General features: G+C 44.8%; 1 protein-coding gene across 8 annotated transcripts in view; it reads right to left on the bottom strand.

Moving 5' to 3' along the window:
• The window catches only part of TBC1D1 (TBC1 domain family member 1), a 241,533-nt gene that overhangs the window by 128,254 nt on the left and 86,548 nt on the right, over nt 1-26,731 (bottom strand). The gene's annotated exons all lie outside the window — the stretch shown is intronic.

A 26,731-nucleotide genomic window follows, 5' to 3' on the forward strand; every position in this document is an offset into this window, starting at 1 on the left:
CGGGAACCAAGCAGGAGCGCTGCGCGGGCCGACAGATGGTAAGTATATATATATATATATATATTTTTGATTTTATTCTTGTTTTACAGCTTTTTTAATGGTACCTGGGTGTGGAGGAGACTCTCCTCTTCTCCACACCCGGGTACCATCCGCACATTATAACGCGCCAATAGCGCAAGTACAGATGCAGTCTTGCGGAATTGGCGCGTTCTAATGCAAGTCAATGGCGGCGAAAACGCCGCGTTTCCGCAAAATTAATTGACATGCTGCGGATTTTTGAGCGCAGCGTTTACGCTGCAGAAAAATCCGCATCATGGGCACAGCACATGCGGATTTCAATTGGGGAACATTGCTGCCCTTCTACCATTCGTTTTTAATGCGTTTCCACGGCGTTCACGCAACTGCAAAAACGCCGCGGAAACGCATTAAATACGCATCGTGTGAACTCAGCCTAAGGCTATGTTCACAAGTTGTCATGCAGGCAAAACCTGCTCTCTTGGCAGTAAGGCTATGATCACACATTGCGTTATTTCAGTGTTTGTTTTTTTTCCTGCAGCAAAACCTGATCTCTTGGCACGAAAGGAGCTGCGGCAAGAACGTAGGTGTGACGGATCAACCCCGTACTCCAGGATTTTGCCACATGGGGGTTGTCGTAGCGCCTATGCAGCTAATGGGACATAATGTTATAAAGTGGGGTGAATGTTGTGGATCGAATATTGTTGGACATGCGGTGATGTGACCGAAGCACTCCTGGCCCCCACCTTCCTGTGCTCACTTATTAGTGGCAAACAGACAATGTGCTGATTAATGGGTTATTGCATTACTGCTGTCTGGGAGCCTACTGTGGGTATTATTTGGTGAGAACAATGGGTGCTAAAATAGCCTGTGTGATTCTCTATAAAACCTGCTTGTGAGAATAAAAGTTAAAGTTCATCTTGGAGACACTGTGCGATAGTCATATTTTATATATCCCAGAGAAGCCTTTCCATGTCAGGGGGCCTGCAGAAGAAGATTGGACATCTGCGGATGGGGTAACTAGCTCCCATCACAGTAGGTTTTGGTGCTTTTTTAGGATCCCAAAGTTCAGCTTTGCTTCTACCACAGAAACATGAACACAGGTCACCAATAGCAGTGCATTTACTTACTTTCACACTTTGATCTGCCATTCAGTTGCTCAGGCATTGTTCAATTTCACACCTTTGTCAGCCACAGTTTGGATTAGTACAGTTTAATTAAGTTAGTGCATGTATTGCTGTACTTGCTTTTTTTTTCACTAAATGCAGCAAAACATGATGGCTATGTTTACACTAGCTGTTTTTTCACCACCCATTACTTTCAATGGGTGAAAAACGCTGAAAGTATTGACATGATCTATTGTACAAAAAAAAAACAACAACATGCAAAGCACAAAATACTAAGGACACAAAAACCAATGTGTGTGCACGAGATTTCTGAAATCTCAGACTTTGCTGGTACTGTAAAATGCAGCTGAAAATTTGCATAAAAAAAAAACACATACCCTTACTTTTTGACGAATCCGCAAGCTCCGGTCATTGCTGTTATAGGAAGATGTATGGTGTAGCTGAGCTCCTGAGTCCACGCTCTACAGGGGCACTTAATGTGTGCTGTACTATTATGTGGCACGTTGAGAAAGAGTTAAAGCCCTTTATATTTTAACAGAGACAATAAAGCCGGCCATACACATTAGATGGCTGCCTCGAATGAATGATGCTTCGGCCAACAGCCATCGGGCCAACTCTTCTCATACACAGGGGCGCTTGCTCCCCTGAGCCTCCTGTGTTCTCAGTGAGAAAGCGGCCAGAAGACATCTCTGCCAGCGGTTTATCTCCAGGAGAACAAAGTGATCAGACGTCCAAAGTCAGACATGCTTCGTCCCCGACCATCAGCCGGCCTGTGATCTCATTCATTAGTGTTTCCTGAACCAGTTGATATTCATGGGTTCAGCTGACATTCGTCTAATATTTATGGGGGGTGGGGAGTTTAATATTTTATTTATTATGCATGCTTATATAGCACTAACCTACCGCAGTGCTGAATTGACCTTGTCGGAGCCAAAAGGTTACAGTGATGACAATCTAAATTACCCATCAGTATCAGTAATATGGGAAACCCACGCACACAGAGGGAGAGCATGCAAATGTTGTCCTTGGTGGGATTTTTACCCAGGACCCCAGAGCTGCCCGGCAACATGGTTTAAAAAATTTTATACATTTTGTTATTAATCCACAAATAATGTCTCTTTGAAAAACGCTCGTCCTTCGCCCAGTGCCATTGAACATTTTATTCATATTGTGCCAACATATTCTGCGGCACTTTACTATTCAAGTATGACCAGTCTGAATGACCGTAATGGGTCAATATGGACATGGGCGCATCAGTGCAGCGATCCCTCAGCCTTCATCTCCGGTACCTCGCTGCCTAATCTTCAGCACAAGGGATTACAGAATAGGACATTCATCCTGGTAACTATCTCTGTAACTCAGCAGCACAATGGCGGGAGGCACATAAGGGAGATAAGGAGGGGACAAAACAGAAAAAACAAGACATATGGGAATTACAGCGTAAAATGACAGACACAGATTCTAGTTCTGTACGAGTGGGATCAAACCTATGTGCAAGTGATCACAACAGACTATCGTCAGGGCGAGCGATCCAGTGAGAAAGCTGCCGGCGAACGATCGACAAACCATTGTTCGGACTTAGATTTTGAGGCTGGCGGCTTAAATTGTATGGAAAGGGGGGCTAAAATTTAAGAAAAAAACTGTAAGGCCATACTCCAACATGTGAAAATGCATTTTTTTTCTGCTCTACTTATAATTGTGTTTTTGCTCCATTTTATGTTACATTTTCCCCTTTTTAGTGACATTTTGAAAATGACCGTAAATTTCTAATAAATTTTCTTTTTTTATAAATACAGAAACAATGTGATTCAGCACAAACACAATTGTGTTTTGTTCCCCCCCACCTATTCTCCATGGAATCCTTAAAAAAAAAAAAACACATGGCGCATGGATTTTTATGGAATCATTTTTTTTTTTTCACCACGGATACAACACAAGTATTATAATCTATGGTGCCAGTCACATGCAAGTGTTTTTTCATGGACTGTGTCCCTGCAAGACGCACAGAGACTTGTCCATTTTTTTGTTGGTGTCCCCCACCCCCCCCCCCTTTCTTCTCGGCAGCACGATGAAAAGAGCCAATACAAGTTTATGGGTCCGCGAAAAACACGTACAGCACACGTTGCAAAATATGAGAAGCTTAGTAATTTATTTAACCATCCGTGAAAAACACTGATGACTGATGGTAAAAACAGACACAGGCCATATACACCGATGACACCGGTGCCACCCCCCCCCCCACACACTTAAAATATTGACATTAATGGAGGTTTTAAATGCAGCAAAAAGAAGAAGAAAAAATAAATTACTCCTTGAAGAAAAACGCAGCATTTAATCTACACTGTCCGACGCAGAAATGCTCCGGATTTTTCCTGAGCGTTTCTGCATCTTCCTGGCAGAAAAAAAGCATGTGGATTGTACATGTGGATTGTACATGCATTTTTCCTGCCAGGGAAAAGCGGAAGTGAAGCGTTTTGATCAAGCGATTTCACATGTGGGTTGTCAAGCACTTTCCAGGCGATTTTAGCATCACTTGGAAAGAGCTTGACAACTTGGTCACACTATATAAATCCATGCAACCGGCATGGATTTATATAGTGTGACAGTAAAAGAATGGTAAAAAATAAACCTTATACTCACCTTCCGATTGCCCCCGGTCTCCTTGTCCGGTGCATCCGGCAGCTCGCGGAGGTCTAAAAGGACCTTCCATGATGTCATTTAGTTAGGCGACAGGTCACGCGACCGCCGACGTCAGCAGTCACGTCACCTGTCACATGACTAAATGACGTCATGGAAGGTCCTTTTAGACCATGGCGAGCCCCCAGGAAGCCAGGACACATTACTATGGAGACCGGGGGCCATCAGAAGGTGAGTATAATGTATTTTTTTATTTTAAAAATTCTTTTTTACAGGTACTATGGTACCCGGGTCTGGATGAGAGTCTCCTCTTCTGCAGACCTGGGTACCATCCGTACATTGAATCGCTTAATATCCACATGTGCACATATAGTCATGTGGATATTAAGTGATTCAATGCAAGTCAATGGTGGCGAAAACGCCGCGCTTACGCAAAATAATTGGTAGTGCTGCGGATTTTTCCGCCATGATAATCCGTGGTAGAAATTTCTGCAGCATGTGCACAGCACATGCGGATTATCATTGGGGAACACTGCAGACCTTCTACCAAGCGTTTTAAAGCGTTTCTGCGGCGGAATTGCCGCTGCGGAAACGCTTAAAAAACGCATGGCGGGCACACAGCCTAAAAGGTGTACGCCAATCTGGTGTCTGGTGCCATCTGCTGCAGAGATGAGAAGACCTGGATCTTAGTATGCACACATCACGTTGGGCTTCTCTTGTCTCAGCTGATGTAGCTAAACGCTAATATTCACAAAGAACAACCATCACTATACTAGCGTTTCATTAATCATCTTACATGTGGTATTCTTGGCAGCACGAAGGTTTACATAATCACACTGCTAGTCCAGTTGGCCAAACTTTCACTGCTGTTCCAGAAGCTGCCGCCTGTTAACATCTTGTGATCTCACAGCGCACATTCCTGCTGCATTACAAAGTTACCAAAAATGGGGTTTTCAGTGTTATTTCAGATACAAAGTCAGTATTGGACCAATGCAATCCTGTCCAATCAGAATTTTGTTTTGCCAGGATTACATAGTGGCATTGTGTCTATTGAGAAATAGCAAAAACGTTTTTATTGAGGTGCAGTAAAAGTATGTGCACACGCCGTCCTCACTTGCAATCTGCTGAAAATGAATATAGTGCACAGCAGTGTAAAAATGATATTGCTGTGCAAATGTTCAGCCTTTTGTTAGTTATTTTAACTGTTTCATACACACACAGTCAACAGAACAAAGACGTGGTGAGCACATACCTTTGGGCCGTTTTCACACATCAGTTTTTTTTCCTCATATAGAAATATGGTCCATATTTTTTATGGTCCTCCCCCACCTCAGGGCACAGGACCTATTTTTAGTCCAGATCAGTTTTTACAATCATTATTGCATTTATTTCTCATATGTAGAAGAAGTAAAATTTGTTAGCATCTCCATCAAACTAGAACAGGCAGGGGTGGATTAAGAGTAGCAAGGGCCCCGGGCAGTTTAGAAGGCGCAGCCCCCCCACACACACACACACACACACACACGATTTATCACGTGACATGTCACATGATCCCCTGTGATAGATCATGTGATAGTTCACGTGAAATTAATTTGGCACAATATTAATTATAATATTTTTTTTTAGGCTGTGTGCCCACTATGCGTTTAAGCGTTTCCACAGCGGCAATTCCGCTGCAGAAACGCTTAAAAAATGCTTGGTAGAAGGTCTGCAATGTTCCCCAATGATAATCCGCATGTGCTGTGCACATGCTGCGGAAATTTCCGCTACGGAAAAATCCGCATTACCAATTATTTTGCGGAAGCGCGGCGTTTTCGCCGCCATTGACTTGCATTAGAACGCATGGAATCCGCATCCCTGCATCTGTAGATACGGAATCCAAGTGTTTCAATGTGTGGATGGTACCCGGGTTTGGAGAAGAGGAGACTCTCCTCCGGACCCAGGTACCATAGAACATGTAAAAAAAAAGAATAAAATAAAAAATAAATATTATACTTACCTTCTGATGGCCCCCGGTGTCTTTATCCGATACGTCCTGGCTTGCCGGCAGCTCGCGATGGTCTGAAAAGGACCTGCCGTGACGTCATTTAGTCATGTGACGGGTCACGCGACCGCTGACGTCGGCAGGCCATCAGAAGGTAATTATATATTTTTTACCATTCTTTTACGGTCACACTATATAAATCCATGCTGGTTGCATGGATTTATATAGTGTGACCAAGTTGTCAAGCACTTTCCAAGTGATGCTAAAATCACAACCCGCATGCGGAAATGCAAGTGAAGAACGCTTCACATCCGCATGTCCCTGGCAGGAAAACGCATATACAATCCGCATGCGTTTTTTCTGCCAGGGAGATGCAGAAACGCTCAAAAAAAAAATCCGGAACATTTCTGTATCGTGGGCACATAGCCTTACATTAACCCCTTAAGCCCCGCGGGTGGTTTGCACGTTAATGACCAGGCCAATTTTTACAATTCTGACCACTGTCACTTTATGAGGTAATTACTCTCGAACGCTTCAACGGATCCCCCTGATTCTGAGATTGTTTTTTCGTGACATATTGTACTTCATGATTGTGGAAAAATTTCTTTGATATCACTTGCGTTTATTTGTGAAAAAAACGGAAATTTGGCGAAAATTTTGAAAATTTTGCAATTTTCAAAATTTGAATTTTTAAGCCCTGAAATCAGAGCGATATGTCACACAAAAGAGTTAATAAATAACATTTCCCACATGTCTACTTTACATCAGCACAACTTTGGAACCAAAATTTTTTTTTGTTAGGGAGCTATAAGGGTTAAAAGTCGACCAGCGATTTCTCATTTTTCCAACAAAATTTACAAAACCATTTTTTTAGGGACCACATCACATTTGAAGTCACTTTGAGAGGTCTTTATGACAGAAAATACCCAAAAGTGACACCATTCTAAAAACTGCACCCCTCAAGGTGCTCAAAACCACATTCAAGAACTTTATTAACCCTTCAGGTGCTTCATAGGAATTTTTTGAATGTGGAAGAAAAAAAATGAACATTTAACTTTTTTCACAAAAATGTTACTTTAGACCCAATTTTTTTTATTTTCACAGGGGTAACAAGAAAAAATGGACCCCAAAATTTGTTGTGCAATTTCCCCTGGGCACGCAGATACCCAATATTTGGGGAAAAAACACTGTTTGGGCGCACTGTAGGGCTCGGAAGGGAAGGAGCGCCATTTGACTTTTTGATTGCAAAATTTGCTTGAATAATTAGCGGACACCATGTTGCGTTTAGAGAGCCCCTGTGTGCCCAAACATTGGAGCTCCCCCACAAGTGACCCCATTTTGGAAACTAGACCCCCCAAGGCACCTTTCTAGATGCATAGTGAGCACTTGGAACCCCCAGGTGCTTCACAAATTGATTCGTAATAATGAAAAAGTGAAAAAAAAAAAAAACACTTTCATTTTTACGAATCAATTTGTGAAGCACCTAGGGGTTCCAAGTGCTCACTATGCATCTAGATCGGTGCCTTGGGGGGGTCTAGTTTCCAAAATGGGGTCACTTGTGGGGGAGCTCCAATGTTTGGGCACACAGGGACTCTCCAAATGCAACATGATATCCGCTAACAATTTGAGCAGATTTTCCATTCAATTTGTTAGCGGACACCATGTCGCGTTTGGAGAGCCAGTGATGTGCCTAAACAGTGGAGCTCCCCCACAAGTGTCCAAACTATACCCCTCAAGGATTTTATTAAGGTGTATAGTGAACATTTTGAACCCAGAGGTACGGCACATTATTTGTTTACATTAGGTCATCATATTGAATAAGTTGTCATTATTCTTGAGCGCAAGTGCTCGCTACTTGAGTTTGCATCGGGTACTCAGGTATGCACCATGTACAGCGTGTGCTCGAGTAACATGCTCGAGTCCCTGCTCCGCATGTTTCACGGTTATTAGACACCCAAAAAAAAACATGCGGGGATCGCTCGTGCATGGCAGGCAATCCCCGTAAACTTTTTTGGCCGCGAAGCATATGGGGCAGAGACTCGAGCATGTCACTCAAATACCCACGATACTCAATGCATACCAGAGCACCCGATGCAAACTCAAGTAGCGAGCACTTGCTCTCAACACTAGTCGCCATATCGTCATCTTTTTTTCTTACTTTTGAAAAAAATCCCAACCCCAGCCCTAGCCCCAGCACAACCCTAGCCCCAGCACAACCCTAGCCCCAGCACAACCCTAGCCCAATCCTAACCCAAGAGTTTATTTTTGACGCCGTTCCTCGTGCGGTATAAGTGATTAGACGACTTTATTCTTCGGGTCGGTGTGATTACAGCAATGCCAGAATCATATGGGGTTTTTATGACTGACAGCTGTCACACACTAAAAGACGCATTTTTTGTAAAATCTAGTTTTTGCATCGCCATATTTTGAGAGCTATAATTTTTCCAGATTTTGGCAGACAGTCATGTGATGGCTTGTTTTTTGCGGGATGACTTGACGCTGTTATTGGTGCCATTTTCAGGCACGTGACATTTTTTGATCGCTTTCTATTCCGATTTTTGGGAGGCAGAATAAACAAAAACCAAACAATTCAGGAATTGTTTTTTTTTGTTTTTTTTTTATTCTGTTCCGCGTGTGGTAAAATTGATGAGGTAGCTTTATTCTTCGTGTCAGTACGTTTACAGCGGTACCACATTTGTATCATTTTTCTAGGTTTTGGCGCTTATACACAATAAAAGCTATTTTATAGAAAAAAATATTTTTTAGTATCGCTTTATTCTGAGAGCTATAACTTTTTTATTTTTCGGCTGATGGAGCTGTATGGCGGCTTGTTTTTTGCGGGACGAGATGACGTTTTCAGCGGTATCATTTTTATTTATATGCGTCTTTTTGATCGCGTGTTATTCCACTTTTTGTTTGGCGGTATGGTGATAAAGCATTGTTTTTTGCTTCGTTTTTTTTTTTACCGTGTTCACTGAAGGGGTTATCTAGTGGGACAGTTTTATAGGTCAGGTTGTTCCGGACGCGGCGATACCAAATATGTGTACTTTTATTGTTTTTTTTTTATTTTTTTTATAATAATATTTATTGATGGGTACATTATATTTTTATTTTTGGTGTATTATTTTTTTATAATATTTTTGCACATTTTTTTTTTTTTTCCCACTTTCACACAGTTTATACACTTTATTACTTTGTCCCACTCTGGGACTTTCACTTTTTTTTTTCTGATCGCCTGCATGGCACAGGAATGGAGCACCATCCCTATGCCATGAAGGCTGTCAGAAGTGCACAGTGTGAAGATTGCTTGGAGATGCACTGCGCATGTCCAAGCAATCTTCCTGCTCTCTGGTGACCCGGATGTTGTCATGACGACATCGGGTCGTCATGGCAACACCTGGGAAGCCTTTTCAGACTGCGCTGGAAGCCGGAAGAGGAGGTGAGTATCGCCGATCACCTCCCCTTGCCTCGCAATGCCGCGATCGACTTCGATCGCAGCATCGCGGGGGTTAATGTGCTGGGAGCGGTGCAGGACCGCTCCCTGCACATTGTCACAGCTGACACCCGGTACTATCAACTGACACCCGGCGGCGATCGCGCCCGCACAGCCTGTGTGCGCGCGCGATCGCGATGACGTACTAATACGGGTTTGGCTCTTAAGTCCCAGGGCACAGACGCGTATTAGTACGTCAGATGTTATTAAGGGGTTAATTGTATGACTCAATTAATTGTATTGTATTAATTGTATGACTCAATTAATTGTATTGTATTAATTGTATGACTCAATTAATTGTATTGTATTAATTGTATGACTCAATATTGAGCACACGTAGCCATCTATACACAGCGGGAGGCCGCACGTAGCCATCTATACACAGCGGCGGGGGGCGCACGGCGCCATCTATACACAGCGGCGGGGGGCGCACGGCGCCATCTATACACAGCGGGGGGGCGCACGGCGCCATCTATGCACAGCGGGGGGGCGCACGGCGCCATCTATGCACAGCGGGGGGGCGCACGGCGCCATCTATGCACAGCGGGGGGGGCGCACGGCGCCATCTATGCACAGCGGGGGGGGCGCACGGCGCCATCTATGCACAGCGGGGGGGGCGCACGGCGCCATCTATGCACAGCGGGGGGGCGCACGGCGCCATCTATGCACAGCGGGGGGGCGCACGGCGCCATCTATGCACAGCGGGGGGGCGCACGGCGCCATCTATGCACAGCGGGGGGGCGCACGGCGCCATCTATGCACAGCGGGGGGGCGCACGGCGCCATCTATGCACAGCGGGGGGGCGCACGGCGCCATCTATGCACAGCGGGGGGGCGCACGGCGCCATCTATGCACAGCGGGGGGGCGCACGGCGCCATCTATGCACACACACACACACACACATATACATACACGCATAAACACATTTGAAACACAAAAATACATAAACAGACATCACACAATGATATCTGCACACACACACACACACGCAGGTGGCCATCTATACACAGATGGCTACGCACACACATACATACACACGCATAAACACATTTGAAACACAAAAATACATTTAAACAGACATCACACAATGATATCTGCACACACACCCACATACATACACACACACACACACGCAGACTCACCATCCCCCGGCTCCATTCTTCCTGCCTCCTCTGACTTCTTCGTTGCAGCAGTGCAGGTCGGGCGCGTGACGTCACAGCTAGGAGACACGGCCGCGCACAGGGCCGTGTCTCCTAGCAATGACGCGGCCGGGCCAGCACAGGGAAGTTAACTGCTGCAGTGCTGGCCCGGCCGATGAAGAAGTAGCAGCGGCCGCTGCTGGGAGAGCGGTCCGGGGCCCCCCCTCCCGCCACTGCTACCGATATGTGCCGCGGCGGCCCGCACATATAATGAGGGCAATCCGGCATTAGACACCCCGCCCAGAGCCGCGGGCCCCCTGCAGGCTCGGGGCCCCGGGCGGTCGCCCGGATTGCCCTCATTATAATCCGCCTATGAGGACAGGTCTCAGGTTTTTTGGTTTTTTTTTCTTTTATTGCATTCAGTGTGCAGTAAAAATTACTTGGCAGTATGTTTTTCTATGTCAGTACAATTCCAGCAATACCATGAGGTTTTGTTTTTGTTTTTTACATTCAGTGATGAAAAATAAAAAAATTCAGGAATTTGTAAAAAACTAATTTTGCTTGTGTCGCCATTTTCTGAGACCTGTAACATATTTATTTTTTGATCACTGGAGCTGTGAAGACTTGTCTTTTGCATGGAGACAGGGCCAGGAGGAGGAGTAGACACCTTGCCTAGGCTGCTACCCACAATGTTTGCAGCCGCACGGCACCTTCCTCCAGCCGCAGGCATTCAGCACACTGAGGACCAGGGTGCTGGCACACAGGGGAGCAATGTCAGCAGGGCCAGGACGAGGGGTAGGCACCTTCCTCCGGCCGCAGGCATTCAACACACTGACAGCCAGGTCACAAGCACAGGGAGTCACTGACACTGCTCACCGCCCTGGTGATTGCTCAGACGCGAACACAATTTATGTGAACACGGCCCGTGACTGGAGCAGAGGAGCAGTACTCCGTGCTCAGCAGCTGACTCCATCAAAATTCAGGCTACTAAGAACAGGCTGTGCCCTGTTGGAGACTATGCACGCAGGGGGACGATGCATGGCACGATGACATCACTGCATCGCACAGTCCAGCGCCACTGCTATTCCATATAGAAGAGATGGCGCGTATGAGCTTGAGACCATCATACTGTGTAGGGGGACAGTGTGAGGACGGGGGTACAGTTCGGAGAGGGTAGGCAATATCAGGGCATAGTGTAAAGAGAGGGCCCAGAAAATATATGGAGAGGGGGCAGCGTGTAATGGGGGCACTATATGAAGACAGGTTAGCATGGCGGGGGGAGGGGGAGGGGACAGTGTGGAGAAAGAGTGGAAGAGAAAACTAAAAAGAGGGGACAGCCATGTTGTAAGCCGTGATTCATAAGGGCGGATGGTGTGATGTTTAGAGCCGATAATAAACAAACAGTGTGGTGGTTGTAGCTCATTAAGGCAGACAGACAACATGACAGGTGTAGCTCATAATGGCAGGCAGTGTGGAGCCCATACACCGCAAAAGACGTATTTAGGTCATCGTATGGACAGATATTTTTATGCAGTTGGCATTTCAATTATAATTTTTAAAGGGCACGGTGCCGGGATGTGATGCAGAAGACCAGAGAGGAGGGAAGTCTGCAGAGGCGCGCTATGGACCTGAAAAGTCATCACGGTGTCTGGACAAGATGAAGGTGAAAAGAAAGTCGCCTCTTATAAAAAGGTATCTGGATGTAAAGGTTTATTTGCGATACGGACTACGTCTCACACCACAACATCTACAAGCTTCTCCTTGCAATTGTTAAGGACACTCAGGAGTTGTAGGTTCATGTGATAAAATAATCAATTTTATGAAGCTTGGTTCTTGTATTCAAGTACTGATGGTGGTTCTGGTGCCGCACCCATGTAGTGATGGCATTGATGATGATGATGATTTTGGTTTCATGTTCATGCACTGATTGTTCTGGTGATGAATACATCACCAGAGCCATCAGAAGTACATGAATACAGCATCAGAACAGCCATCACAACATGATCAGGTCACCAGAACCACCATCTTTTTTCTGCAAGCTGTATTTGTCGCATGACGGACGCAAAAAACACATCATACGTATCCCTCTATGATGGGAGTCTGTTTACTTTCCATTAGCGTATCTGTCAAATGCTGCACATCTTAATTGAAACCAAACAGATCCCATTATAGTTACGTTACATTAGTTTCCATGACTATCCTTCGGTCTGACATTTACAATCTAGAAATCTAGGATGTCAGGGATGAATATTGTCCCTAGTATTGTGTAACTCCTCCACAAACAATGAAGGATTCTATATCCAACTTTGAAAACGCAATCCCTCTGGGATTTTTTTTTTTTTTGAACAACTTTATTTTACTGTATTTTTTTGTGTTATATCTATATGTTGTGATACCCTTGCATGGTGTTATATAGTAAAAGTCACTGTCTCCTATGTACTTCAATGAAACACCATCATGGTACGTACAGGAGCTGTAGTTTTGATAATCTCCTGCTGATTAACACTTAAGCCCTGTATAAACCGCGTCCCCACCACTAATTGCACACTGTGCATAGGCAGAAAGCTGCCAACTAGTGCTAGGGTCGGGATTATACAGAGCTCATCGATATGGATGACTGCATGGCAGCAGGTTTTCTAGTCCTCTAGTGATAATCTGCTGCTGATAAAACTGAGATTTTATCAAAACTACAGCAAGCAGCCCAGTAAGTGGCACATGGTCGCAATCAGGGTTTCACCATACATCGTGCTGCTCTTAGATTAGATAGCAAAAACCTGGTGACTGATTCCCTTTAAAGGAGGTTGGTCAGTTTAGAAAACATTTTTATGCACCCCATTAGATCATCCATGTTAAATCGTGGGGGGGGGGGGGGGTCTTCAGTTCAGATACTCAGTTGTGTATTACTTACACAGACAATACACTTATTTCAGTAGACACTGTAATACTTAGTTTCCCCATGTGGTGGCGCTGCAGGGAAATGGAACACTTACTGCCAGATTAACACACAGGTTACTGCTGACAGATGAGGGTTGCAGCAGAAAGGAATTTGAAGATCACATTATAAAGAAGGTTTTGGGAGTTTGTTTTTTTTGCCTATTCCTGTATTGAAAATGTCCACTTTTCATCTATTTTTGATCCATCCGTGTGGCAAGAAATTTCCAAACTTCTCACACCTAACAAACAAGTACCAAGAGGACACACTATTAGCATCCATTAGCTGTCTTTATGGGGTTTTTTTCCCCCCCATGGCCCCCCTTAACATTTGTCCCCTGTGGGGCTGCAATGGGATGTCCACCCCCGTGTAGGCTCGCATTGGCAAGATCAACATTTACCCTCAGCTAATTACGAGTATAACAACGTCTCTTTATTATAACCTTCATTAAAACAGCTTAGTGCTGGACACTACTGTACACAAAGCACATAAAAGGCACACGGGGTACTAAACGGAATGATACCAATGCTAGATCAGCCTAGATGGGACTGACCTAACGAGCATGAGTGGTATTAATTACAGATAATGGGACCCCCAGCAAAATGAGGCCCTCCAAACACAAATGTGTCTCAACGGTGGTCATGAAAGACAATAATAATGCGGAAGTCATGTGACATGTAACCACCATAGTTTTAAAGACACAGTACACACAGACCGACGCACTATATACTTCCACCGGTCGAAAACCAAACGATAATCAGAGTATGATGATGGGTAGTGGTCAGGAATATCATATACCACTAGAACCATAAATAATTATCATAGCCAATTGTACCAAGAACAAACCAGTGCACATTGAAGGCCACCTGGTCACAGAATAGCAACAATCTATGTTAGTGGGTACAGCCACGTCTTATAATATGCTGTACATCCACATAACTACTAGAATTGCGAAAAATAGGCAGGAGACACCCATAGCTTAGTGGAAAGAAATAGCTACTTAACTTCCCTATATTGTTAGCAGTGCTCCAGCTGCAAAGGCGGGCTACCGACACGTTTCTCCTTTTATCATCAGGGGAGTGCATAGCCCATTCATAGCCCAAAGTTCTACGCCATCACAGAGGTACATATGCTGGTAAACATTATGCCTGTGTCTTTTATAGGTGCTGCACGCTGACCGCCGGCATGCTTCCGGGTTGTCATGTGTCAGTTGGGTAACGTACATCCTGCCGGATGTGTAATAACATCCGGTCCTTGTGCCGCACTGTGGAACGCACGCTTCTGCGCATGCAACGAGCACAGATCCCATAGTCCTTTCGTGCGCGCACCTGCTCAGATCAAAAGCGACTATCTCGGAGCACTAGGCATGGAAACAGCTCCAACCATATACATAGACCGCCTAAGGACAAACAACCTTATAGGGCAGTACTAATGCGTATATAGATGATCATATCCGCCCATGTGGGCCTATTATAATGATCATATGCCACGGGAAAGAGGTCAGTGCCTGGACACGGTAGATAGACATCCAACGTTAGGGACCATAAAAAAGAAAAACAGAAAAAAAAAAAATAGAGAAACCAGGGAGGTCATTCACACCGGATACCAAGAGTATGATTCAAAATACATAACTTAGAAATAAAAAAAACAAATATTAAGGGTCCCTGAGCTCACATGACAACATTGCAAGATCAACCCATCCACCCAACTAACAAGCCTTTGGAGGGTGGGAAAAAACCCACAAAACATGGGGAGAACATACAGACTAGTTACAGATGTTGTTCTTGGTGGGATTTGAACCGAGGACCCCAGCGCTGCAACACCGCAGTGCTAACCACTGAGCCACCGTGCTGCCCATAAATAAGAGTTTTGTTTATGCAGACAGCTCAAACTTAATGCAAACGTGCTAAAATACATGAACAAGATCTTACACAACATCACATCTTCATTTCCAGTTTTGGGCCTGAATGTATCTGTCCCGTGGTAATTTACCCCATAGCTGCTTCATACATGACAACTCCTGCTCCCAATACTACATTACTGGTCGACACAGTCAGAAGAGGCCCCTGTGCAAGAACAGTATACGGGACCTTTGCAGCCCAATAGCTCATCATAATGGAGGTGGTAGTGGCCCCCTTACCTCTTAGGCTCATGTGCAGCTGCACCAATGATAATTCTGCCCCTGTACTATATATTCCATGCAAATTTCAGACATCAATCCTTACTCCACATCGCACAGGTCCAGTGTTGGCGTTCTGAAAATACGCTGAAAAAGGCCTCTAGAACAAAATGACCACTACGACAGAGCAACTCACCACACAACCACCCTCACCAAAAACGGATCATGAGAACACAGCCTAAAGACGCTGCTTTTTTTAATCCAGCGAAAATACGCAGCGTCAAAATCTCACCAAGAGCTCATCGTGGGAACGGAACCTTATATTGCAATATTATTACACTTTATATAGCAGTATTATTGGAAAGGTCTTGTAGTAAAGATCTCCTCTCCCCTCTCCGAGATTTCCAGTATTGAAGTTTCACAAATCTATTCGTCCCTAATCAATTTTTTTTTTTTTTTTTTTTTTGGGGGGGGGGGTGGGGGAATTCAAATTTCAAAAGATCGTTCATCTGTAGCGCTGAGCGATCTATATTCAATCGCTCAGTGGACATAGGCTCCCACAGTTCTCTGCGGCAGGAGTCCGGTTTACATAGGACAATGCAAAATCGAAAACAAAGTTTTTTTATGCTGCACAAAATATCATGTCACCCGATGAATGTGCGTTTTGCTCGATCGGGTGATCAGCAGCCTCTTTACACGGCAAGATGATCATGAAACAAGCTTTACTAAAGAGGCCGTAACATGAAAAACCGCTTTGTTCATAGTTACAGTATCTTCAGCTAGTAGGAGGAAATAGAACCCGACTCTCAAAAGACAAATTGCTGGGACCCAGGGCCGGCGTCAGCACCCAGCGCACCCAGGCAAGTGCCGGGGCCCTGAGCAGGCGGGGACGGGAGGGGGGGGCCCACTCACGTTGGGCACCCCACCGCGCTAAGGGACCCATGAGCGGTGTCCGCTCCCCCCCGCTTGCTGAGGGCCCCGGCAGCCGGCGCAATACTTACCTCTCCCCGTGCCTCCGCAGCAGGTCCTGTCTCTTCCGCAGCTGCTGCACAGTGGTGTCTCAGGTCAGAGGGCGCGGTGACGTCTCTATACCGCGCTCTCTCCTGAGCCGTCACAGCGCAGAGAGGGAAGACGCCGGAGCGCATGAGGAGTCCGGAGCAGCGGCAGCAGGTGAGAAGCGAGGTGAGTATTTGTGCTTTGTTTTGTTTTTGGGGGGTGGGGGACAGCCTGCATGGAGTGTTATATGGGGGCCAGTATACTGTGTGGAGCGATTCGCCGGTTTCTGAGCTATTGTGGAATTTACAATAGATATCACTCATGTAATGTAAGAAGTGAAATCTTTGGCATTGTAAATATATATATATATATTTTTTTTTTTTTTTTTTTTTCTCTGCGGTATCTGTGCATCATGAATCGTGGTATGTGTTAAAGGGGCCCACTGAGACTCTTTCGCCCGGGGCCCACAAAAACCTGGAGCCGGCCCTGCTGGGACCTATAGGTTTGGACCATGTAAAGCCTGTGAAGTACCAGCCTTAGCGCACAGTCAGATGGCCGTATTACTCGGACTGACTGACTGCTCTCCTGAAAGCTGCATAGAAAATACATGCTGTAATACTCAGGCAGTCTGACTGCGCTTTAGAAGTGTGAGCACCGGCGCAGAATATAGGACTAGAGATTTCACTAACTGTAGAACTCAAGGATTTGTCTATTTATCTAGGTATTTGTGTCCAAAAGAGTACAGTGGAAAGACCATCTGTCAATTGACAAGAAGAAACTTGGGAACACATTGGGGATATTTTGAGGGAGAAAGATACCCCCTTAACCAGACAGGTCTGGTCCGATCATGGAAGTGATCCTCATTGTTTAAAGTTCTAGGGGGATCAAAAGGATTCAACTGTCCTAGATGAGGAAACTTGGATAATAAAATCCTGAATTCCATAGTTTCCTAAGGATAAGAACTGTGAAACCACTAGCCCTCATGGAGTTGTAAGGAGATGGACATACTGCCCACATTCCCGCTTGAAGACACCCGCTACTAGTGACAGTTATATTTTGCATGACAGTAGGGTTAATAGTTGGGACTAGCCCAGAGTGGGTGGTATAAAGTGAAGGGACAGAGACAGTTTCCTGTCAGAGCCCAGCCTGCAGCAAAAGCAGATCTATTGTCTCATAAGTAAGCCAAGCCGTATGACATGGGTGTCCCTGAAGTAAGTGGAGACTGAAGAGACGGATAGCAAGATCCAGGAAAGAGGCAAGAAAAAGTGACAAGGCGTGAGTGGTTCTCCGGAGACAGGATCTGGGGCAGAAAACCTCGCAATGCAATACCAAGCTTGTAAGTCAAGGAGGCAACGGGATGTATCAGAGCAGGGAGCAAGAGCTGAAGAGTGCCCTGGGTAATAGATCACTGTTTGTAATGACTCTATAATATGAGTTTCACTTTTTGTATTGAAGAACTGAAATAAATTAATTTTTTTGATGATATTCTAATTTAGTGAGATGCACCTGTATCTAGTTCACAACATATTTAAAAAGTAGGCATTAGACCTACCAGTAATAGGGTTTCCAGGAGTCCCTCATGACAGCACCATCAGGAGGTCGTCCTTCAAATCCTTGATAGGGACAGGAAACACACAAGAGGTTAAAAGGCCCCTCCCTCCACCCTCCCTCCAGTGATTTTCCCAAGTACCACACCAGGATGGCTGCAACTTTATTTTATTTGCCATTCAACAATCTATGTTAATTTCACATATCCGTTTAGGAATATTTAGGGAGGGAATATAATGGGTGCTGTCATGAGGGACTCCTGGAAACACTATTACTAGGTCTAATGCCTACTTTCCAGGACGTCCCTCCTGACAGCACCATCAGGAGAATACATTTAGGTGGGGGGGCACTGCCTAGAGGACCTTCCTTCCGAAGGCCATCTTTTGGCCTGATAGAATGTCCAATTTATAAAGTTTACAGAAGGTGTTCAGATTTGTCCAAGTTGCTGCTCTGCAGATCTGGTCCACAGATGCCCCTGCTCTTTATGCCCATGATGTGGACATAGCTCTGGTAGAATGGGCTCTAATATTTTCTGGAGGGGACTTCCCCTCGGCTAAATAGGCTAGACTACTGATCTGACCCATCTTGCTAATGTAGATTTTCTTGCTTTTTTTCCCCCTATTCCCCCCCCCCCCCCCAAAACTGTATAAATAGGTTGGAATCTATACGCCAGTCCTTCGTGACCTCTAGGTATTGTAGAACTACTCTCCTAACATCAAGTGAGTGGAAAGTTAGTTCCTGATCATTCTTATAGTCCTGACAAAAAGAGGGTAAAACTACCTCCTGATTCATATGGAAAGGGGTAACTACTTTTGGCAAAAAAGCAGAGTCTTACCTGAGGATAATACAATCGTCTAGGCATTTCAAGTATGGGGCTCTGATTGAGAATGCTTGAATTTCCCCTATCCTCCTCGCTGTGGTTATTGCGACTAGGGACACTGTCTTAAGTGAGAGGAATTTTATGTTTGATTCTATGAGAGGCTCGAAGGGATTGTTGCATAGGCTCTTTAGGACCATATTCAAGTCCCATGGTGGGATATGGGTTTTAATTGTTGGTCTTAACCTTGTTGTAGCCTTAACAAATCTTTCTACCCATGGATGGTGAGCTAGTGGGTAATCCATGAAAGCACTCAATGCAGCGATTTGTACTTTTAATGTGCTGGGCCTTAGACCTTTTTCAAACCCTGTCTGCAAGAATTCTAATATTTTGGGGAAGTCTGGAATGGAGCTCTCAGATGCTGGTTGGTACTGTAAACAGAGTCTCTACCAGATTTTTGTATAGATGGCCGATGTTACCGTTTCCTACTATTTTGCATGGTTGAGATTACTGCGTCTGATAGGCCTCTAGATCTCAGGATCTGCCTTTCAGGGTCCATGCCGAAAGCTGGAGAAATTTCACATCGGGATGAAATATCGGGCCCTGAAAGAGCAAGTCCAGCCTTTCCGGAAGGATTATTGGATCCTCCAGGGACATTTTCTTCAGTAAGGGGGACCAACTTCTCTTGGGCCAGAAAGGTAGGATTATTATCACCCTGGCTCGGTCTTCCTGAATCTTCTTTAGCACCCACGGCATTAAGGGTATAGGAGGGAATGCATATGCTAGATTCATGTTCCATTTCTGAGATAAAGCATCTATCCCTTCTGGTCTGTCTTCTGGATTGAGGGAGAAGAATTTTCCTGCCTTTGCGTTTTCCCGAGTAGCAAAAAGATCCCATTGGGGAATGCCCCATCGATGTGTTACTTGACGAAACACCTCCCAGTTCAATTCCCATTCTGACTGTAGAACAGTTTCTCGACTGAGGAAGTCTGCTACTGTATTTTGAGAGCCTTTTAGATGTACTGCAGATATTGAAAGGACCGAACTTTCTGCCCACTGGAAGATTTTGCCCGCCAAGGATTGTAGAAGGTGGTGACGAGGACCTCCCTGAAGTTTGAGGAAGGCTACTGATGTCATGTTGTCTGTTAATACTCTGACATGTTGACGTTTTAGATGTTTTTGACCCTTTTTCAACGCCTCCCAGACGGCCTGAAGGTCTCTTAAATTTGATGATCTGGGACGATCCTGCGTTCGCCAGGTACCTTGTAGATATTGACCGTTTACGTGAGCCCCCCCAGCCTCTGCTGCTCGCATCGGTAGTGAGAGTCATGAATGGGGTCAACCTCCACATGACTCCTTCCTGTAGGTTGGCTTTGGAGGTCCACCAAGTCAATGATCTTTTGGTTACCTTTGATAAGGAAACCTTTTTGTCCAGATCGACCATTTTTCCAATTCCAGGTTGATGGAATTTGTTGCTGCAACTGTCTTGAATGGAATTGGCTCCACCTGACTTCCGGTATGGAAGCTGTCATGAGACCCAGGATTTTTATACATTCCCGAATGGTAACTTTCGTGTTCCTCATGAATTTCTTGATCTTGACTCTGAGCTCTGTCTGTTTCTTTTCCAGCAGAAAACTTTCTTTCAAAGATGTGATTTTTCCCAGTTTATAATCCATCCTAAATTTTTCAGGGTCAGGATGGTTGATGTTAGGTTGGACTTTAGCTGCTGTGGAGTTTCTGCCAATACCAGGAAGTCATCTAGATACTGAATAATTAATATTTCTCGTTCCCTGAGGAACGCCATAACTTCGGCCATCAGTTTGGTAAAGATACGTGGAGCTGAAGAAAGGCCAAACGGAAGACAAGTAAACTGGTAATGTAGAATGGTGTCTCCTTCTTTTAGAGCAAACCGTAGAAATTTTTGACTGAGACGGTGAATTGGGACATGATAATAGGCCTCTTTGAGATCTATTGTACACATCACCATGTTGAGTCCGATTAAGGGAATTGTGGACCCGATTGATTCAATTTAGAATTTTTTGTAAACGACTAATTAGTTTAGAGAGTTCAGATTTAGTATGGTGCGATAATCGCCCCCGGGTTTCTTTATTGAAAAAAAGACCCGAGTAAAAGCCCAGGAACTGTTCTGCTTTTGGTACTGGTATTACTGCTCCCGATTTTATTAGCTTTCTCATGTCTGTTAGCAGCCTTTTGGAGACCTGGGCGGAATGGGTTGTCAGGTGAAACCTTCCCTGCGGAATCTGTCCGAATTCTATCTTGTAGCCCTCTGCGATTCACTGGAGAATCCATGGGCTGTTGGTAATCTTCATCCAAGTCCCGTGGAAAAGTTGGAGTCTTCCTCCCACTTTCCTGGTGTAATCTTCTACGAGTGTTAGCACTTGTAGAGGGAAGGGGATTCCTCAAGATACCTCCCTTCTGGTAGCTCCATCTACCTGACTTCCCTTTTCCAGAATATTCTTGCTTTTGCTGGTAACGAGGCTTCCGAAAGGAGGACACCTTAGGTTTCTCCTCCGGAAAACCCTTTTTTTCATCTGAGGCCTTCTCCGGTATTTCATCCAATACTGGACCAAACACCCGGAGGCCTAAAAAGGGAATGGCACATAGTCATTCTAAAAGTAAATTGTCACCTGACCAGGTTTTTAGCCATATTGCTCTTCTGGATGCAGTAGAAAGGGCCCCATTCCGAGCAGCAAATCTTATGGATTCTGCCGAGGCATCGGCGACGAACCCTGTTGCCATCTTAAGTAGTGGAATAGAGTCGAGGATCTCCTCTCTGGATGTCTTCCTCCTCAGGTGGTCTTCCATTTGTTCCAGCCATATACTCAGATCTTGCAACTGTAGTGGATGCGATATTGGCTTTTATTATTGCTGCAGATGTTTCCCAGGTCTTTTTAAGGAGACTGTCTGCTTTCCTATCCATTGCATCCTTTAGAGATGATGAATCCTCAAACGGGATGGATGTTTTTTTCGCTACCCTGGCAAATCGGGATATCAATTTTTGGGGTTTCCTCCCATAATTTTATATCTTCTGGTTCGAATGGTAGGCGAGTTCTGAAGCTTCTGGGAATTATTAGCTTCTTCTCTGTGTCCTCCCACTCTTCCAGGATCATTGTCTTAATGTGATTATTCACGGGAAAAACCTTATTCCTGCGGGTTCTCAATCCCCCAAACATCTCATCCTGCACTGATGATGGTTGGTAAGTGTCTTCTATCTGCATAGTGTTTCTTACTGCAGTTAACAGTGTATCGGTATCTTCCCAGGAGAAGAGATATTTTTTCTTCTCTTCTGGAGGGTTAATGATAGAGTCTTCCCTGTCCTGATCAGGGGCAGAAAAATCCGACAACTCTTCTTCCCCAGAACTGGACTCCCGCTCCTGATGTGGCCTCTTGAGACGGGGCGCACCCTGAGGAGCTTGTGGAACGACTAAGCCTGTGACAGTACTCTGCACTTCCTCTCTTACTATGGCTCTTAAGTCTGACATGAAGGAGGAATGTTCTTCTTTGACAATTTTTGCAATACAGGTAGAGCATAACTGTTTTTCGTATGTGTCCGGTAGTTTCTTGTTACAGATGGTGCATCTCCTTTTCTTAGGAGCTGATGTCAGCGAGTCTTTTTTAGGTGTCTCCTTGTCCTAAAAAGACAAAGGAACACAAGACTTTTACTACCGTATATCAATGGGAATGAGGTGAGAAGAGGGGAAGTTCCCAGTAAACTTACTTGGGCTGGAGGATCAGTCAGTGTCAGAACGACCAGTGGTTTGATCTGCCATTGCTGCCGTGCTGGTTGACTGATGACCTTAGTCCCATCCCCCTTAAATAGATCTCACCTGTCTTCCATCTGAATCGTCAGAAAAAAAAAGGGCGTTTCTCCCTTAATTTTAAGTTTGGCGCCATTTTTTTTTTCAAATTTTCCAGAAGTGCGTTCCACCGTGGAACGCACGCCGGTTACTAGAGGTTCGAGTATCGCTCCCTCTGTAACCGGAAGTGCCATCTCCGCCATCTTGCGCACGCTGGAGTATGCAGGCTGCAGCAGCCGGAACCAAGAGCCCCCTTTGCAGGGAAGATGGTTCCACTCCCACCAGAAAAAAAGGCTGAGGGACCCCTGGATTCAGCGGGGTGTCGGCCTCCGGACCCTGGCAGGAGGGAGGGGAGGAGTGCGAGGACCCCGGCCCGATCCTCCTGCGCCATGTAACCTCTTCTGTGTCCGTCCCTGATAGGGACAGGAAAAACACTGGAGTGAGGGGCCTGTTTTTTTTTTGTTTTTTTTTTTTTTTTTTTGCACTATCCCTTTGTCTATTTCTGCATGTACATAAAATTCGGTGAGAAATAAAAAAATGTTTTTTGTTTTGTTTTTTTTTGTCATCAGGTTTTGGCACAAAATCCGCTGAAAAAAAAACGGACACTTGCGTTTTTTTCCAGCCTCTCTCTTCACCACTAATTACTTCCAAGCACAAAATACTAGTGAAACAAAAACCAAGGTGTGCGCATGAGATTTCTATAATCTCATAGATTTTGAGGGTACTGTAAAAAAAAGCAGCTGAAAGTTTGCAATGTGTGAACATAGCAGTCTCTGGTGCTTCTCAGCAGCTAGTTACCATTGTTACAGTCCAAGGTCTTTGTACAGTAATAGCTTACAAAAATAAATAATGAAAGAATTCCAAAGTTCTGTTTCCTTTTTTCATTTCCTACTTGCAGTGCTGTGAGCTATGAGTAACTAACAGCCGGGCATCCTCCACTTCTCTGCAGCAGAAGGAAGTGACTCTTCAACAGGAAGACGTGAAAGTCTTGTGAACAAAGAAGACATACCTCAGGGACCGAGGAGTCAGATTACCTTTTCTACATGGATAAAATATATAAATCACACCTTTAAACGATATTTCCACTGGAAAACATTGCGGTATAAATCAATCCATTTACAATTAGAACTGGGGCACAACTGCTACATCCTAGCACCTCTGCGGAGGGAGACTCACATGGCAAAAAAAAGGGGTTTGCAACAAGAAACACGGCAAAAAATACCTGTCTGAAGCACAATTACACGACGCACCAACTAATTCCCTTTCGTATATTGTTCCAAAAACACTGCGGTTATTTCATCCCTTGCATTACAAGTCTACGGTAACTGCCACAACATAAAATTCACATGATCTGTTTGTTGGTAAGAACCGGGGAATTCTGATAAACTTGGCCAAAAATCTGTGTATTCGGTCTTTCAAACAAAAATAGCAACTTCGATAATCCCCCCATTATAGTGTAATGCGCCAGAGCATCACAGCATAACTGAGGTTAAGGTGAAACTAATATCTAGATTGTATAGATTTACATATATTGATGCACATTGTCTAGCATGGGACGCTATGAAGCTTTGCAACTCTCTATTAGGGGATTTGTATTCTAGCATAATAATTGCATGCAAGTGGCTCCCAAACCCCTGAGTTCCCCCGGTTTATTTGTCTGCCATCTGCTGTATTGATATTGGAATGTAGTCGTTTGGGAGTACAGGTGATGGCAGTGAAAGTCGACGGCTGTCTTTGTGGTGAGTTATCAGAGCAGTATCCTGCAGGCTTGGCGGACCCCCGGTGCCTCCTATTTTCTGTAATGGAAGCATTGGATCACTTCCACAATCACCCTGTGAACTCTGGTTACATCAACTACCCCCCTTACCAGGGTTACATACAGGCCGTTTGTGGAAGCAAATCAAAAGTTTCCATTACAGGGGCAGTTAATGCAGGATAATAAACAGACCTCATCTTACTGGAGTGTAGGGAGACCATGCTGTGGGTTAGACCCGCAGCACAGCAATGTGACAGGACCGGTGGCTGATCTCACTAAGGTTCATTCACACTGAAAGATTATCGTGCACAAGTATTAAGAACCATGTTTCACAATTATTTCACAGTGTAAACAGGCCGCCGATCACCCGATAAAGCAAAACACTCCTTCAACGGGTGAAGTGATCTTTTGCGCAGCAGTGTAAACAGGACTCAGGCTGCCATAGCTCTCGGCAGCACGTGTATTGAGAGGTCTATCCCAGATCGCTCAGAGGACATCATTTACTTTGGTCTGCTTGTGTAAACGACTGCCAATCAGGACTGTTTAATACCGCTGGTCGGCCGGTGTTACCGGACCCCAACTCTGGGGATAAGTAAGCCCATTGCATTGTTCTGAATAGCAGAACATGCAGAGGAAGACACAAGTGCTGACCTGTCACTGCCATCATTAGTACTCCAAAAGAGTATGTTCTGATATCAATGCCGATAAAGGCAGGAAAATAGACTGGGGAAAAGCAGTGACTGGAAGCCACTTACATGCATTTTTTTCCCTAATATGCAAATTGCCTATTCAGAGAAAAAAAAAAAAAACAGACTTGTACTCTATAGCGTCACCTATTGGAAGCAGCAATCCTACAAGTCGTTCAATATGACTTGGTATAATAGCCAAATCAGAATCTCAATTTGCAGACACGGTGTTTTAGGCTGCTGGCCCTCATCAGTGCAAAGTATGAGAACCGATTTGGCTAGTTGAGAGGCTCTCTGGACCGAGACCTTTTTTTCCAATACATACAGGAGTGAAAACAAATTCCCTAATAAAGCAATTTGCAAAGTATAAAACTTTCCATGCAGGATAAATCTAGCTATTAAAAAAAAAAAAAAAAAAAAAAAAAAAAAAGTGTAGTTACTCTTTAAAAAGGAAAGGTTTTTAATAAGCGGAAATATTGCATTTTTTGTGATGCACAGAACACTAAATACAAAATTGTATCAGATGCCAAATGGCAATTGAGAAGCAATAGTGGGAAAACAGCCCAATGTGAGCTATATAGACAGTATTTTATAAAGTGTTTGACGTGTGAAAGTGACCTTATGGGATTGTTGGGGACAATAATAGTCATCTTTATTCCATAGAGCAACAGTTGTGTAAACATGTATTTTTTAGAATTAAATTTTTTTTTACTTTTTCTTAAAAGAGTTGTCCAGTACTTTTATAAATTTGCCAATGTGTTTTAATGATAAATAGAAGCTTCTTTCTAATTACCTCCCTCTGCTGTTTCTGCCTGTGAGCGGCGCCATCGGTGGCCGCTCACAGGCAACACGTGATCCCCGACTAACGTCATGTTAAGTGAGGCGTGACTCAGCGCTGGGGTCCCCGCGATGGCTGCTGGGTTGTGTTATTCCTTGCATCACACCCGGCATCCACCGCGCACTTTCCCAATGAATGGGGAGAGGGAGAGCGCGCGGTGGATGCCGGGTGTGATGCAGGGGAGTAACCCCACCCACAACCCAGCAGCCACCGGTGGAGCGCGGAAGAGAGACCCTCGGCTGCAGCCTGGACTTGTCGTGACGTCAGCTGCAGCGGGGTGGGGGCACGTGCTGCCTGTGAGCAGCCACTGATGGCGCCGCTCACAGGCAGAAACAGCACCAGGAGGTAATTAGAAAGAAGCTTCTATTTATCATTAAAACACATTGGCATATTTATAAAAGTAGTGGACAACCCCTTTAAGTCTCATTTTGAAAGCATTTTTTTTTTTTTTCTTTTTTCGAAATAGTTCTTGTTCAAGTATGTTGCTAGGAATTGAAACACCTGTTCGGAGAAGACCCGCGAGCCCTTAAGAGTTAACAGTTTGGGAGAATGTTGCCAAGTTCTTGCTCTGAACACTCAAAAACATGTGAAGTGTGCAGCATGTAAGGAATTACTGGATCTCCCACACAGCGCAGCCCTAGACACGTACAAGCCAGTGACGGGGGCAGAAGAAACGACAGACCAGGATAGAAATGTGTGCAGTGTTTATATGCAGTATAGACCCAAACAGATCCTACACCACAGCCCGGAGAAGAATATCCAACAGGCCCCCCAAATCTAGAAGGTGCCACTGAAAACATATGTGACTTCCTTTGTGGCCTTAGGT

Source organism: Phyllobates terribilis, unplaced genomic scaffold (assembly GCF_046119375.1).
Source record: "Phyllobates terribilis strain yellow unplaced genomic scaffold, ASM4611937v1 Scaffold_1__5_contigs__length_1240528914, whole genome shotgun sequence".
Taxonomy (NCBI): domain Eukaryota; kingdom Metazoa; phylum Chordata; class Amphibia; order Anura; family Dendrobatidae; genus Phyllobates; species Phyllobates terribilis.